Source organism: Asparagus officinalis, chromosome 4, assembly GCF_001876935.1.
Source record: "Asparagus officinalis chromosome 4, Aspof.V1, whole genome shotgun sequence".
In the NCBI taxonomy this organism is placed as follows: Eukaryota; Viridiplantae; Streptophyta; class Magnoliopsida; order Asparagales; family Asparagaceae; genus Asparagus; species Asparagus officinalis.
Window position 1 is genome coordinate 117835428 of NC_033797.1, and position 12236 is coordinate 117847663.

The window sequence follows — 12236 nt, forward strand, 5'->3', positions numbered from 1 at the left end:
TAAAGAATTCAGTTTTGATGGTAATGCTAAGGTGGTGAGTACTCTATTAGCTCACCACTTTAAACTATCAGTTAAGATGTCACATGTTTCAGTTGAGGACTGTGAATACATGTCCAAAGTTCTATATGTCAATATTGTGGGTAGTTTGATGTATGTAATGGTGTGTATAAGGCCAGATTTTTCACAGGACGTGAGCATGGTGTCTAAGTATATGCATGACCCCGGGAATGATCATTGGGAGGTCGTGAAGTGGATCCTACTGTATATCAAAGGTACAATGGATGTTGGTTTCGTGTTTGAGAAGAATGGGAGAAATAGGCAGGATTGTGTTGGATATGTAGATTCAGATTATGCTGGGGATCTTGACAAGAACCAGTCTATTATTGGATATGTTTTTACACTAGCAGGATCGTGAATGCTTGATTCCATCCATCCTCCAACATGTTGTTTGAATAAATAAAAAACCACAAACACTAGACAAACAACATTAGTCATAAATTATTTGTTAAACACCATTAAAACAAGAAGGCTAACAATCTCCCCCTTTTTGATGATGACAAATAATTTACAAAAGAGATATATATGCATGAAAGAAATGAATATATAAATTAGAATATATCATGCATATAAAATAAGAAAGGCTATACTCATAATATTTTTCCCCTTTTGATAACATCAAAAAGGCGAAAACAAAAGAATGAAGAGAGAGAAAGCTTCCCCTACAAATAAGCATGGGTGGGTATAACACAAAAAAAGATATATAGGGATTACTCCCTGTAATGACCATAAAATTTTGATATTAGTTAAAATAAATTTTTGGTATTTTAAAATATTTAATTATGATTTTTAAAAGAGTATTTGTATTTTTCTTGATTTTCTAGAATTTTCTATGATTTAAAGTCTAAGTTTTATATTTATTTAAATGGTTTTTTATATTTATAAATTAATTTAGTGCAATAAAAATTTCTGGGATTTATCCGTTGTGTTACCGATACTATTACGTATCATTTTGAATAATACGTGGTATTATTATTATTATTACGTATATTTTTGTATAATACGTTGTATTATTAATTACGTATTATTTGTATAATTTCTTGTACTATTTCTACTATTGCGTATTATTGGTCGTATTAGTACAACTGGTACATTTTATCGTGTAGATAATTGTCACATAATTATTTGATTTTAAATGTAAGTAAATATATTTTTATTATTAATTATTTTTGTTTAATTGTATAATACGGGTATTTTTCGACTATTTCGTATCAACTGTTGTAATAGCACAACATGTACGTTTTTAATTGTGGATAATTATTATGTAATTTGTTTAATTTTTAAGTACCCAAAAGTATTTATTTTAATTAATTTTCGTTTAAATACCTGAAACTATTTGAAAAATACGATCCATCATTATTTTGCTCTCCCCGACAAACCCCCAACAATCCCGTTCGTCTCCCTCCGCATTTTTCAAAAATGACTGCTCCATCGCATTTCATTTAGTATTTTATTTTATTTTTTTCATTTTTTTATTAATTTTTTCCCTATTTAAGTCCGCTCCACTCTCTCTTTTTTCTCTCTCGTACTCTGCTCTTCTTCCTCTCCTCGCTCGTCTCTCTCTTCTCTCCTCTCTCTCTCTTCGATCGCGGCCAACCCACGGAGCTCCGCCCTCCGACCCCGCTCTTCGCTGCTGAGCACCCACCGCCCGTTGCGTGCCGCCGACTCCCCTCCGCCACCAACTCCCTCGACGAAACGCGACCGCCGACCCCCGAGCCGGCTCTCCTCACGCTCACCTTCCCTCTTCCGAGCCGCCGCCTGCACCAGCCTCAGCCCGCAGCCCCGACTTCCCCGCCTAGCTTCTCTCCACCACTGCTCGACGAGCCTGACCGCCGTCGTTGTCCGCTCCGACCCTCGCCCTCCACTCCGAGCCGCCCCGCAGGCTCCACTGCCAGCCCCTCCTGCCTCAGCCCCCTGAACCACCTCCAGCGCCTCCGCTTCCTCCTTCCACGTAGCTCCGGCGAACCGCCGACCGCCGTCGACCTCCGCGCCTGAGCAGCCGCCGACCAGAGACCTCCAACCCCCATCACCTCGCCGCCGCACCACCTCGAGCTCCCCCGACCCCTGTCCACGCCGCCTTCAACCTCCAGCCGCTCCGACCGCCTCCAGAACCGCCGCCTGAACCCCGCTGCTCGCCTACAGCACCGCGCCAGCATGACAGCAGCCCGTCGTTCTTACGCGCGTCAGATCAGACCCGCGGACTCGCTCGTCGACGTCGATTCGATCGACAAAACCCTGAGGCAAGATCCTCATTCTTGCTCAGTACAATTCCAAATTTATCATAAATTAATTATGCATAATATCTCGTCCCTCGAACAACTATCCGTTACAATTATAGAACTATCATAAACATATTGGACTGTGAACGATAACGTGTGACCGTTACAATTATAGAACTGCCATAAACCTATTGGACTGTGAACAATAACGTGTAACCGATCATGATGTAGTACATATACTGTGATGATCTGCACGGATTTATCTGACAAATGACATAAATAGTACTAAAAATAATTCTGTGATAATAGATATTGTTAAAATAAAAATAAAATTACCTTAAGATTAATTTATAATTTTAAAGAATTTTATTAACAAAATAATCAATTCAAAATAATTACTATTTTGGTGAAAAACCATTTTAGAGTAATTATAATAAAGTAATAGAATTTATTTGACAAAAGAATTATTTTAGAATAATTATAAATAATTTAAAAGAATTTATCTTAAGAAAAAGTGTCAATTTAGAATAATTTCAATAATTTAAGAAAGTTTTATAAAAAGAATTATTTTAGAATATTTATAAATAATTTAAAAGAATTTATTTTAAGAATAAGTATCAATTTAGAATAATTTCAATAATATAAGAAAGTTTTATAAAAGAAATTATTTTAGGATATTTATAAATATTTTTAAAAAAGATTTATTTTAGAAAAAGGATTATTATGAATTTTTTATGATTTATGTTTCTTAATTTTAATTATGTGATATGCTATGATCTTGTTGTATATGATTAGTTGCATTTACTATTCTTTGTTATGCTTGAGAACCGTTAGAAATTCATGACTAGTGTGGCCTGGTGTGTCCTGTTTAAGACTTGAACCGTTAGAAATTCATGACTAGTGTGGCCTGGTGTGTCCTGTTTAAGACTTAGAAACCTGTGTATGAAACTTAGAAAAACAAGAGAGTTGGGATGGGGAAGTTAATGTTCATGTGGTCGGATAAGACTGTTGATGTATCTTCCAGGCTCGCTCCCGTGGTTGGTGTCACCACCGGGGTTGGTTTGTAGGTCTAAAGTGAAGTGTGTACATCACTTTGGTCAGTGGGAAATTTATTTTGTCACCCGAGTTCTGTTTGAAGTTCGGACCAGGCAGAAACGGATTGCGTGCAGTCCTCTAGGCTGCATGTGTAGCGGGATTGGATGCACGTAGAGGATTTGTAAACGGATTGCGTGCAGTCCTCTAGGCTGCATGTGTAGCGGGATTGGATGCACGTAGAGGATTTGTGAACAGTCAGTTATCCGATGACAGGAGCATTGACTCTGTGTGAGATGTGACCAGTGACCTGTTATACAATGGCTAGTAGTATGATCTCGTTACTTGGATGATTAGTTTGATCATTAGCTACATGACCTCGTTACCCGATCGATTTTGGATTCTTCTGATTATTATATTCTGGTGGTGGATTTCATTTAGATTATTACTATTACTATTATTATTGTTCTTGCATTGGTCGTTCGACTGTTTCTACTTTCCTTGTGGGATCTTTCCGTACGTCATGTGCGCTGACATACACCTGTTTTCTCTGGTGTACGTCAGATTTAGAGGATGGACAGGTCCAGGATGATGATGCATTAGAACAGGAGTATTCCCAGCCGGAGTGTCTTCCAGGTGGAATAGAAGATCAGATGGAAGCTTAGCCTTTTCTTTTACGTAATCACTGATGGACACTAGATTACTTATGTAGTACCTTACCTTTTAGTCTTTCGATGGACTTAGTTATTTTGTAGTACTTCCTTCTTATTTTGTCGGACTATGTATTTTCCTATTTTAGTTGGACTGTTTTGTAATAATGGCATGTTTGACCCAAACTTTGTGTCTCGGATGATATTTCAGTTGTGATATGTATATTATTTTGTTCTGAGTTGTTTATTATATTCTCGCTACTATGATCGGGGACCTGTGCCTTCGTTTTTATTCCAGACGCTTAGCGTATTAGGTTGAGAAGAAAAGAAAAGAAAAAAAATGATAGTGTATATTTCTTCTCAATCTAATACGTCGCGGGCTTGTTCACGTTCCGATTCTCGGTATTTTGGGAAGCGGGGCGTGACAGGTTTTAGTGGTGGCCCATGCAGGTCACGGTTCCGATCACGGTCCCAAGTTCATATCAATAAGAATATAGTGGACAATTTAGATGCATATCATGATTTCATCCGTGAGACTATCTTGAGCCCTTATTCTCTTTTCTTGATAGATTTTGTTTCGTCCCTATCTTATCACTCTTTGACTCCAGAGTTTCTACGGTTCTTGTCCCATCGCTTCGCGATTACACGCTCTCTTCCTATAATTCATCTTCCTCGTATCGGTCATTATTTTATGTGTGTAGGCATCGAAAATTGCCTATAGGTCTCCACGAACGGTTCAGTGTTAAAGAGCGACGATGAACGTCACTATCCGATCCACAGGAGTCCAATTGACGTCGATGAACGATTGAAGTGAATAGACGGACTACATGAGCTGATAGGATTTCGGAACAACGAAGACCCGGGCCAATCGGGAACCCGGCGATGTTCACAATGTCTAGGCTTTTCCTAGACACCCCAAGGGTGTCTAGGCTTTTCCTAGACACCCCAAGGGTGTCTCGGCCAAGCCGAGACACCCCAAGGGTGTCTAGGCTTTTCCTAGACACCCCAGGGGTGTCTAGGCACCCTAGGTGCTCCCCATTGCCTATAAATAGCCATTCAAGGCCTCATTTTTTAAGGCTGGATTTTTGGAGAAGTTGGCGAAGCCCTGCTGCAGTGAAGAGTAGTCGAGTGCTTCAACAGAGGAGAGGTCTTCATCAGAGTCTTCATCACCCGTCCCCCCTTTCCTTAGTATTACCCTTCGCCGGTAATCACTAAGAAGAGCAGATATCTCGTTTTAGCCGAGATAGACGCTTCAGGCTTCTAGATCTCACGCGGATCGACGAAGCTCTGTCCGATTTTTCAGGAACAGATCTGAGTGCCAGGTAGTCCACGGATATTGACGTCCCCGTCACAGGCAAAAGACCCACGCAAGCAGAAGACCGATAAACGATCTCTGCGTTTGTTTGGACGAGAGTTGTAACTTTTTTTGTTTTCATTGTGTAAGAGTCTTATAAAAAGGCAATCTTTTTGTTTCATTGTAACGATTGAAGTTGTAATGAATACAGCAATGAATACAACAATTTTCGACGCAAACAAACCTTTACGCCAACGGCCTCGCTGCCGAGGCCGTCGTGACGCAACCGGCATTCAAGATCCGGGTGAATGAAGAGATCGAATACGAGTTCGATCAGCAGAAGTTTGAAGAGTACCTCTCTTCCTCCTCCTCCAGATCCGCCTCTCCAAACAGGCGTAGGAAGACTTCATCTTCCAGAAATGCTCGCGGGGCCTCCGGTTCTAAGATCCAAGATCCCGTTGCTACACTCGCACCACGTGACGTCCCCGCGTCGTCCAACGTGGTCGAGATCGCAGATCTAGACTTCTCCTCCGCCAAGGAGATGGCTACTGAAGTTATTCCGGCTCCGTCGAAGAGGACGCGCCAAAGACGGCGTCAACGCCTTGCTCGTCAACTGGCCAAGGCCGCAGAATCGATGGACGGGATCCGCTACAATGAAGATCTCAAGTCCAGACAGCGCCAAGAGCAACAACGGCACATAACCCACTCCTCCTCCAAAGCAGAAACGAACGATTGGGTTCGTGTCATGAGGACTCACCCAACCCTCGAAGAGCGAATCAAGAAGCGCCGCGCATTGCTTGCGCATGCCCGAGCCCTTCTGCAGAAAGCAGAGGAGATGCAGAAAGAAGAGACGGTCAAGAACCCGTCAAAACTCAAGCAGGTGTGGGTGCTAAAGACAAAGACAACGCCTAAGACAAGAGCGGACGATGTTGCTGTCCAACCTTCATCAAATCCAGATCTCGTTCCCCTTGCCCCCGCACCTCCGGCGGAGTCAGGTAAGAACACGGATCCTTCAAGGTCTAGGGTTCCTTTGAAAGGTCGCCTCGGTCCTTTACCCGGGAACTGAGGTAAAGCACCTGTCAAGGAGCGATTGGGTCCGTTGAAAGGTCCCCAAATGATAAACCTGACTGGGGGTCGTACTAATCCCCCCAAGGAAGATAACAAAGGGAAAACCCCTATTGCCAACCGCATTGGGTTGCGTGTCGAAGTTCAAGAGCCCGTTAAGTTTTTACGCTCGCAAAAGCGTAGACTTGAACGAGCGACTCTTGAAAACGCTAATAAAGCGTCATATCCCCAGAGGAAAACAATGATGATTGTGTTATACCTGGGAAGTCGTGCCAACACTCTATGGGTTGCTCCAGTTATCAAACTGATGAGTTGTACTATAGAGCTGCGGGTATGGATAAGTCTCGAAAGAGACACGCCAGAGATACAGATTCTCACTGTCCGTGTGCCAACATCATCAAAGCGGTATTGTCGGAATGCTGTTGTTCTAAAGCCCCAAGGAGAGTCTCGGTGTTCGAGAGAATTTCCACCGGAACGTCTGAGACCAAGCCTAGGCGTTTCCGACGAAGAAGAAGGATAGTCGAAGACGGAGAATTTCCGAAGGTCACCACTAATATGGCCAGCAAAAGGGCATCGACATAGGACAATCCCGAGTCAACTCCGCTAGTACCCTGGTATTTAACTCGTCTGCAGTCTGGAACCATTACACGAGGGACTTATAGTAGGGTTCGGATGAGATTACCGTCAGAAGACGAAGGATCGGATGCCTGCTCTGCGATTGCATCCGACAACACGGTATCCAGCGAGGGACAACCCCGCCAGGTACTCATGGTCAGTGCTGAACAAGTAACCAAGATGCTTGAAGATGCCCTGGCTAAGCAGAAGGAAGCTTTCAAATTCGAGATGGAGATGGCCATGCAACAGATGAGAGAGATGCATGACCAGCAAATCGCGTCTCTGACAACTCACCAAGGAGAACCCACTCGACACAATCATCAGAATCAAGATGAGAATGAACGGGAAGGGAATAATGTCAACATAACTATTCCCCCTGTCAACAACGACAACGGAGGTGGTCCTGTAGATGATAATGCAAAAGAGGACCACGTTACCTCTCCCCAAAGCCACTCGAAGACAGGTACGAGTGAAGACAAGAAGATGAAGGACTTGGAAAGCAAAATCAACGCGTTAATGAACGCTCAAGAGGTGAAAAGGTCCGGCATACCATGTCCATACCCAAGGGAGTGGGAATCAATTCCATATCCGGCAAAGTTCAATTTAATCAAGTCGAAAACTTTGTGAAGAGGTTCCGGAATAAAGCAATGAATTGTAGGGATCCGGTCAGCGAAGATTTCATCCTCGAGACCTGTCATAATAATCTTTCATTGGACATCCTGGAAGCCATAGGAATGGCACCGCCGAAGACATGGAAGGATCTGAAGGTGCAAGGAGAACGAGCCGAAAGATTCCTCAAAAGGAAGAAGGCGGAAAGGGGTCAAATAGCAAATAGTGCTCCGCAACCAAATTTTGTCCCTAAGGGAAAAGGAAAAGCACATGCAAATGCCGTGAACGTGAATCAAACGTTCGAGGTGCAAGCGCAGCCGCAACAGCAGCAGCAAAAGGCGTCTCAACAACCAAGGTGGCAACAACAGACCCCGAGGCCGAAAGCTTCGGAGCCAAAGTTCCCGAAAGTTTATTCATTCCAAGTTCCTCATTGAGAATAACAAGATCAAATTGCCTCCAATCCAGGATCAGGAAGATGCCAAGAGAGTCAATGATCCTAAATACTGCGCATTTCATAGAGCGGTGCACCATCCTACCAAGGTGTGCTATGCCCTTAAGGACAAGATCCAAGCTCTAATCGATTTCGGGGTCATCACAATGAAGCAGCCGAAGGAGAAGAGAGTGGGAGCAAATGCAGTATCGATTAGCTTCGGTTCTGTTCCCTTAAACTGGTTCCAGCATGAACCAGTAATAAATGCAGCAGTAAAGACAGTGAACGATGATCCTCACAAGCAGCGCCAGAAAGGACTTGTGCCACACACAGCCTCGAATGGTGAGATTCTCTGGGTTCACCCAGATTTGATTAGAGATGAACAATGGACTGGATCCTCGTCCAAGAAAAAGTCAAAAGGAAAAGGTAAGTCTTGTTATAGAGCTTCTGCTGTTCCAGGGGAAGAGGACGAAGCAATGTTTGCTTTTTCATTTTCCGACAATGAACATGGGAATGAGTATGGTCGACTGGATGGGGCGGAGATGATTACAACTACCCCCGCACCTGCTGAGAGGACCCAACAGGAGCCCCTGCACCAAGATGTTCAAACTACCCCCGCACCTGCTGAGAGGACCCAACAGGAGCCCCTGCACCAAGATGTTCAAAACCCGAGGCAATCTCGATTCAGTCAGCAGATTGGAAGAGATAAACCAGGAGATTCAAACATTTCATATCACTTTGATGTTATGACCCAATTGGCTAACATCCCAGTAAAAGTGACTCTACACGAGTTATCACGTCTTTCTAAAAACACTAGGGATGCGTTCAACATTACTCCTGACTAGCTCACTCAAATAGTTCAAGAAGCATTAATTAAGCAGAAAGAAGAATTTGAGGGTAAGATGGAATTGGCTATGCGACAAATAAGAGAGTTGTAAGCTGAAAGGTGTAAGTTTCCTAAATCGGATCATCAAGATGGATCTAGCTGTTGCGTTCCCCCAATTACGCCTATCCAGATAGGACAAAAAACAATGGTCCGAATTTGAATATGGTTGTCAAGACTGATCCACCCCTCGATAACACTGGGGGTGGTATGACCAAATCCTTCAATGACACTGGGGGTGGCCCAGTTCCTACTTCTCGACATCATTCAAAGAAAAATGAAAGTGAAGACGAAAAGCAGAAAGAAGTCGAGTCTGTCACCACCTCGACTAGACGCTATCCTAAAAGAAAGAGGGTCGAGGAAAGCCAATCAGAGTTTATACCCAGGTTCACTGTTGATCAAACATCACAACGACAGCCGTGGGAGCGATCACCACAACAGTCACTTCAGATGCAACGATACTCTTTCAAGGATGATGAGGTTCCAGCCATCCTCAAGTACCTCCTAAAAAACGAAAAAATCAAGCTCCCACCTATTAAAAGCCAGGAGGAAGCCAGCGGGAGTTCAGACCCAAAATATTGTGAATACCACAGGAGGATCCATCATCCCACCAAGACTTGTATCACTCTCAAGAATACAATACAGGCCTTAGTTGAAGCCGGCGTCTCAATAGCAGAACAAACCGAATGAGAACGACCACCACACTCCGACAAGTATACGAGTATAAACTGCTTCTTTCTAAACTCCAACGGGTATACGAGTATAAACTGTTTCCTTTGTATCTAACGGGAAGTTCCTGGAGAACATCATACGTGATATTCTTAAGGATAACCCGATATCAATTGCTTATTGAATCAGTCTCTTGAAGTTTTGATGATTCTCAGCAAATTTGAACCCAAATGGGAGGGACCATTCGTAGTGGAGGCAGTCTACTCGAGTGGCGCATATCGCCTTGTCACCAAGGACGGTGATCGGCTTATGATGCCGATAAACGGCAAGTTCCTAAAAAAATACTATCCTTAGTATCTTCGGGATAACCAATGCACTGGGAAGTTCCCGGAAGAATACCACATGGGTATTCTTAGGGATAACCCAGTCATTGTAGAATTGATAAATAAGGAATCTACGTTCGAACTCTGAATGTCAGAATGTTTCTTCTTATTTTTATCAAAATTCTCTAACTCTTATGAGTTATTTTTGTGAGATGAGATCCAATCCTCTGATAGGATAATCTTTCCTCACTAAACCATCCGCTGATCAAATTGAACGACAGTGAATCCACCAACATTTCCATCTGCCCGTCGGTGGCATTTCTCAGACTCAACATGTTAGGTCCTAATCACTTAGCATTAAAGTCTTCCTTCGAGTGATAATACGAGTTGGCACATTCTTAGCTACTTGTATTCCACTTTCTTCGCTTTCTGGTCAAACCTATAAAAGTTAGGGCCAAAGCCAAATTCCTCTCTCGATTCCTTCCATGAACGAGAGGTCCACTTTCAATTGGAACAGTCAAACCTATAAAAGTTAGGATTATTCCCGATCTCACTTAGTCAAGCCTACAAGTAGTTAAGAATAAGACTGAGTCATTCCTTTTCGATAAACGAAAATCCGCCTTTGTTCCTTTTTCCACCAAACCTATAAAAGTTAGGGTTGGAATTGGGTTTTCTCCTCAATGAATGAGGGATTCTTTAGGTTCAAATGACCAATCCTATAAAAGTTAGGGTCGTTCGAACCTTTCCGATTCTCAGAGTGGAGATCCCACTCTTAGTTTCATCCATCCGGATTCTGGGGGTGGAGATCCCACCTCGAGTTTCCTTTCCAGCTGTAGATAGAATATAAAATTCTTCCTCTTCAGCACCGGGAGATAGAATATAAAATTCTTCCTCTCCCATTTCCCAGTCTGTCTTTACTCTTAGAAAAGACACAATTCTCAACTTCCAATCCGGGCACTTGGTGCACGGGGAATTTCATCCCGAAGCCTAAGAAGGGATGAGTCAGCGCCTAACACGCGTTGCCGGTTTAGTCTTTTACCGATTGAAGAAGACACCAGAATTCTAGTCTGGGGAATTTCATCCCGAAGCCTAAGAAGGGATGAGTCAGCGCCTAACACGCGTTGCCGGTTTAGTCTTTTACCGATTGAAGAAGACACCAGAATTCCAGTCTGGGGAATTTCATCCCGAAGCCAAAGAAGGGATGAGTCAGCGCCTAATACGCGTTGCCGGTTAGTCTTTGACCGTAAAAAGGACAAAAGACCATATATTCAACATTGTGGCAGGTTGTTATTAATAACACCATAATCCGTGTCTCACACGCACGGGGAATTTTATCCCGAATCCTAAGTAGGGATAAGTCAACGTCTAACACGCGTTGCCGGTTTAGTCTTTTACCGATTGAAGAAGACACCAGAATCCGAGTCTGGGGATTTTTATCCTGAATCCTAAGTAAGGATAAGTCAGCGCCTAACACGCGTTGCCGGGTAGTCTATTCCCGTGAGAAAGATGAAGTCTACTTAGTCAATGTCGTAGCACTAAAAGAATTAACTCTTTTAGCACAACGTCATGTGCAGAACGGATCTAAACAATCTGCATGCTAGCCCGACTCAAACGGTAGTCGGTAAAGGCTCATCAAACCCGTTGATGGCTGAGAATTTGCCAAAAATTCTATAAGTACGAGTCATCGACGTATCAGCTCTGTTAGTTGGTCTCGTGACTCGATTATCCAACAAAGATCCACAAATGCAGATAAATCAGCTTTAACAGTTGGTCCTGCAACCCCGAAACTTGGGACCGCCATGCTCCAATACCTTAAGAGCTTAAACTGTGTATACTCCAGTAAACGTACGAGTATAAACTGTGTTAATGGCGATTCAAAACCCTAGGGTCAACGCCGGTCAACGCGTAACCCTAGGTCAACGCCAGTCAACGTGTTGCAACCAAAGTCAACGTTCGACGATTCGAAACCCTAGGGTCGACGCCGGTCAACGCGTAACCCTAGGTCAACGCCGGTCAACGCGTTGCGACAAAAAGTCAACACACGGTGATCCGAAACCCTAAGTCAACACAATGTGACGGAGGTAGTTCAAAGTTAACACAATGACACGAGCCAAACTCAATTCATCAGCTGCAGACTCGAGACTCTGACGACGGCCAGGCGATAAACGCAGCACCGGAAGAACTTCGGCTATTCGTCAAAGCATCGAATAGACCGAAAATCGAAGGAGCCAAGATTTGAAGCTAACTACAGGTCCTTACGCCGACTGAAGGCTAGACCAATCACATCCAAAGTATTCCAGCCTCTTCTATAAAAGAAACGAGTCAGGAACACTTTGGAGGGGGTATCTGTAGGCATCGAAAATTGCCTATAGGTCTCCACGAACAGCTCA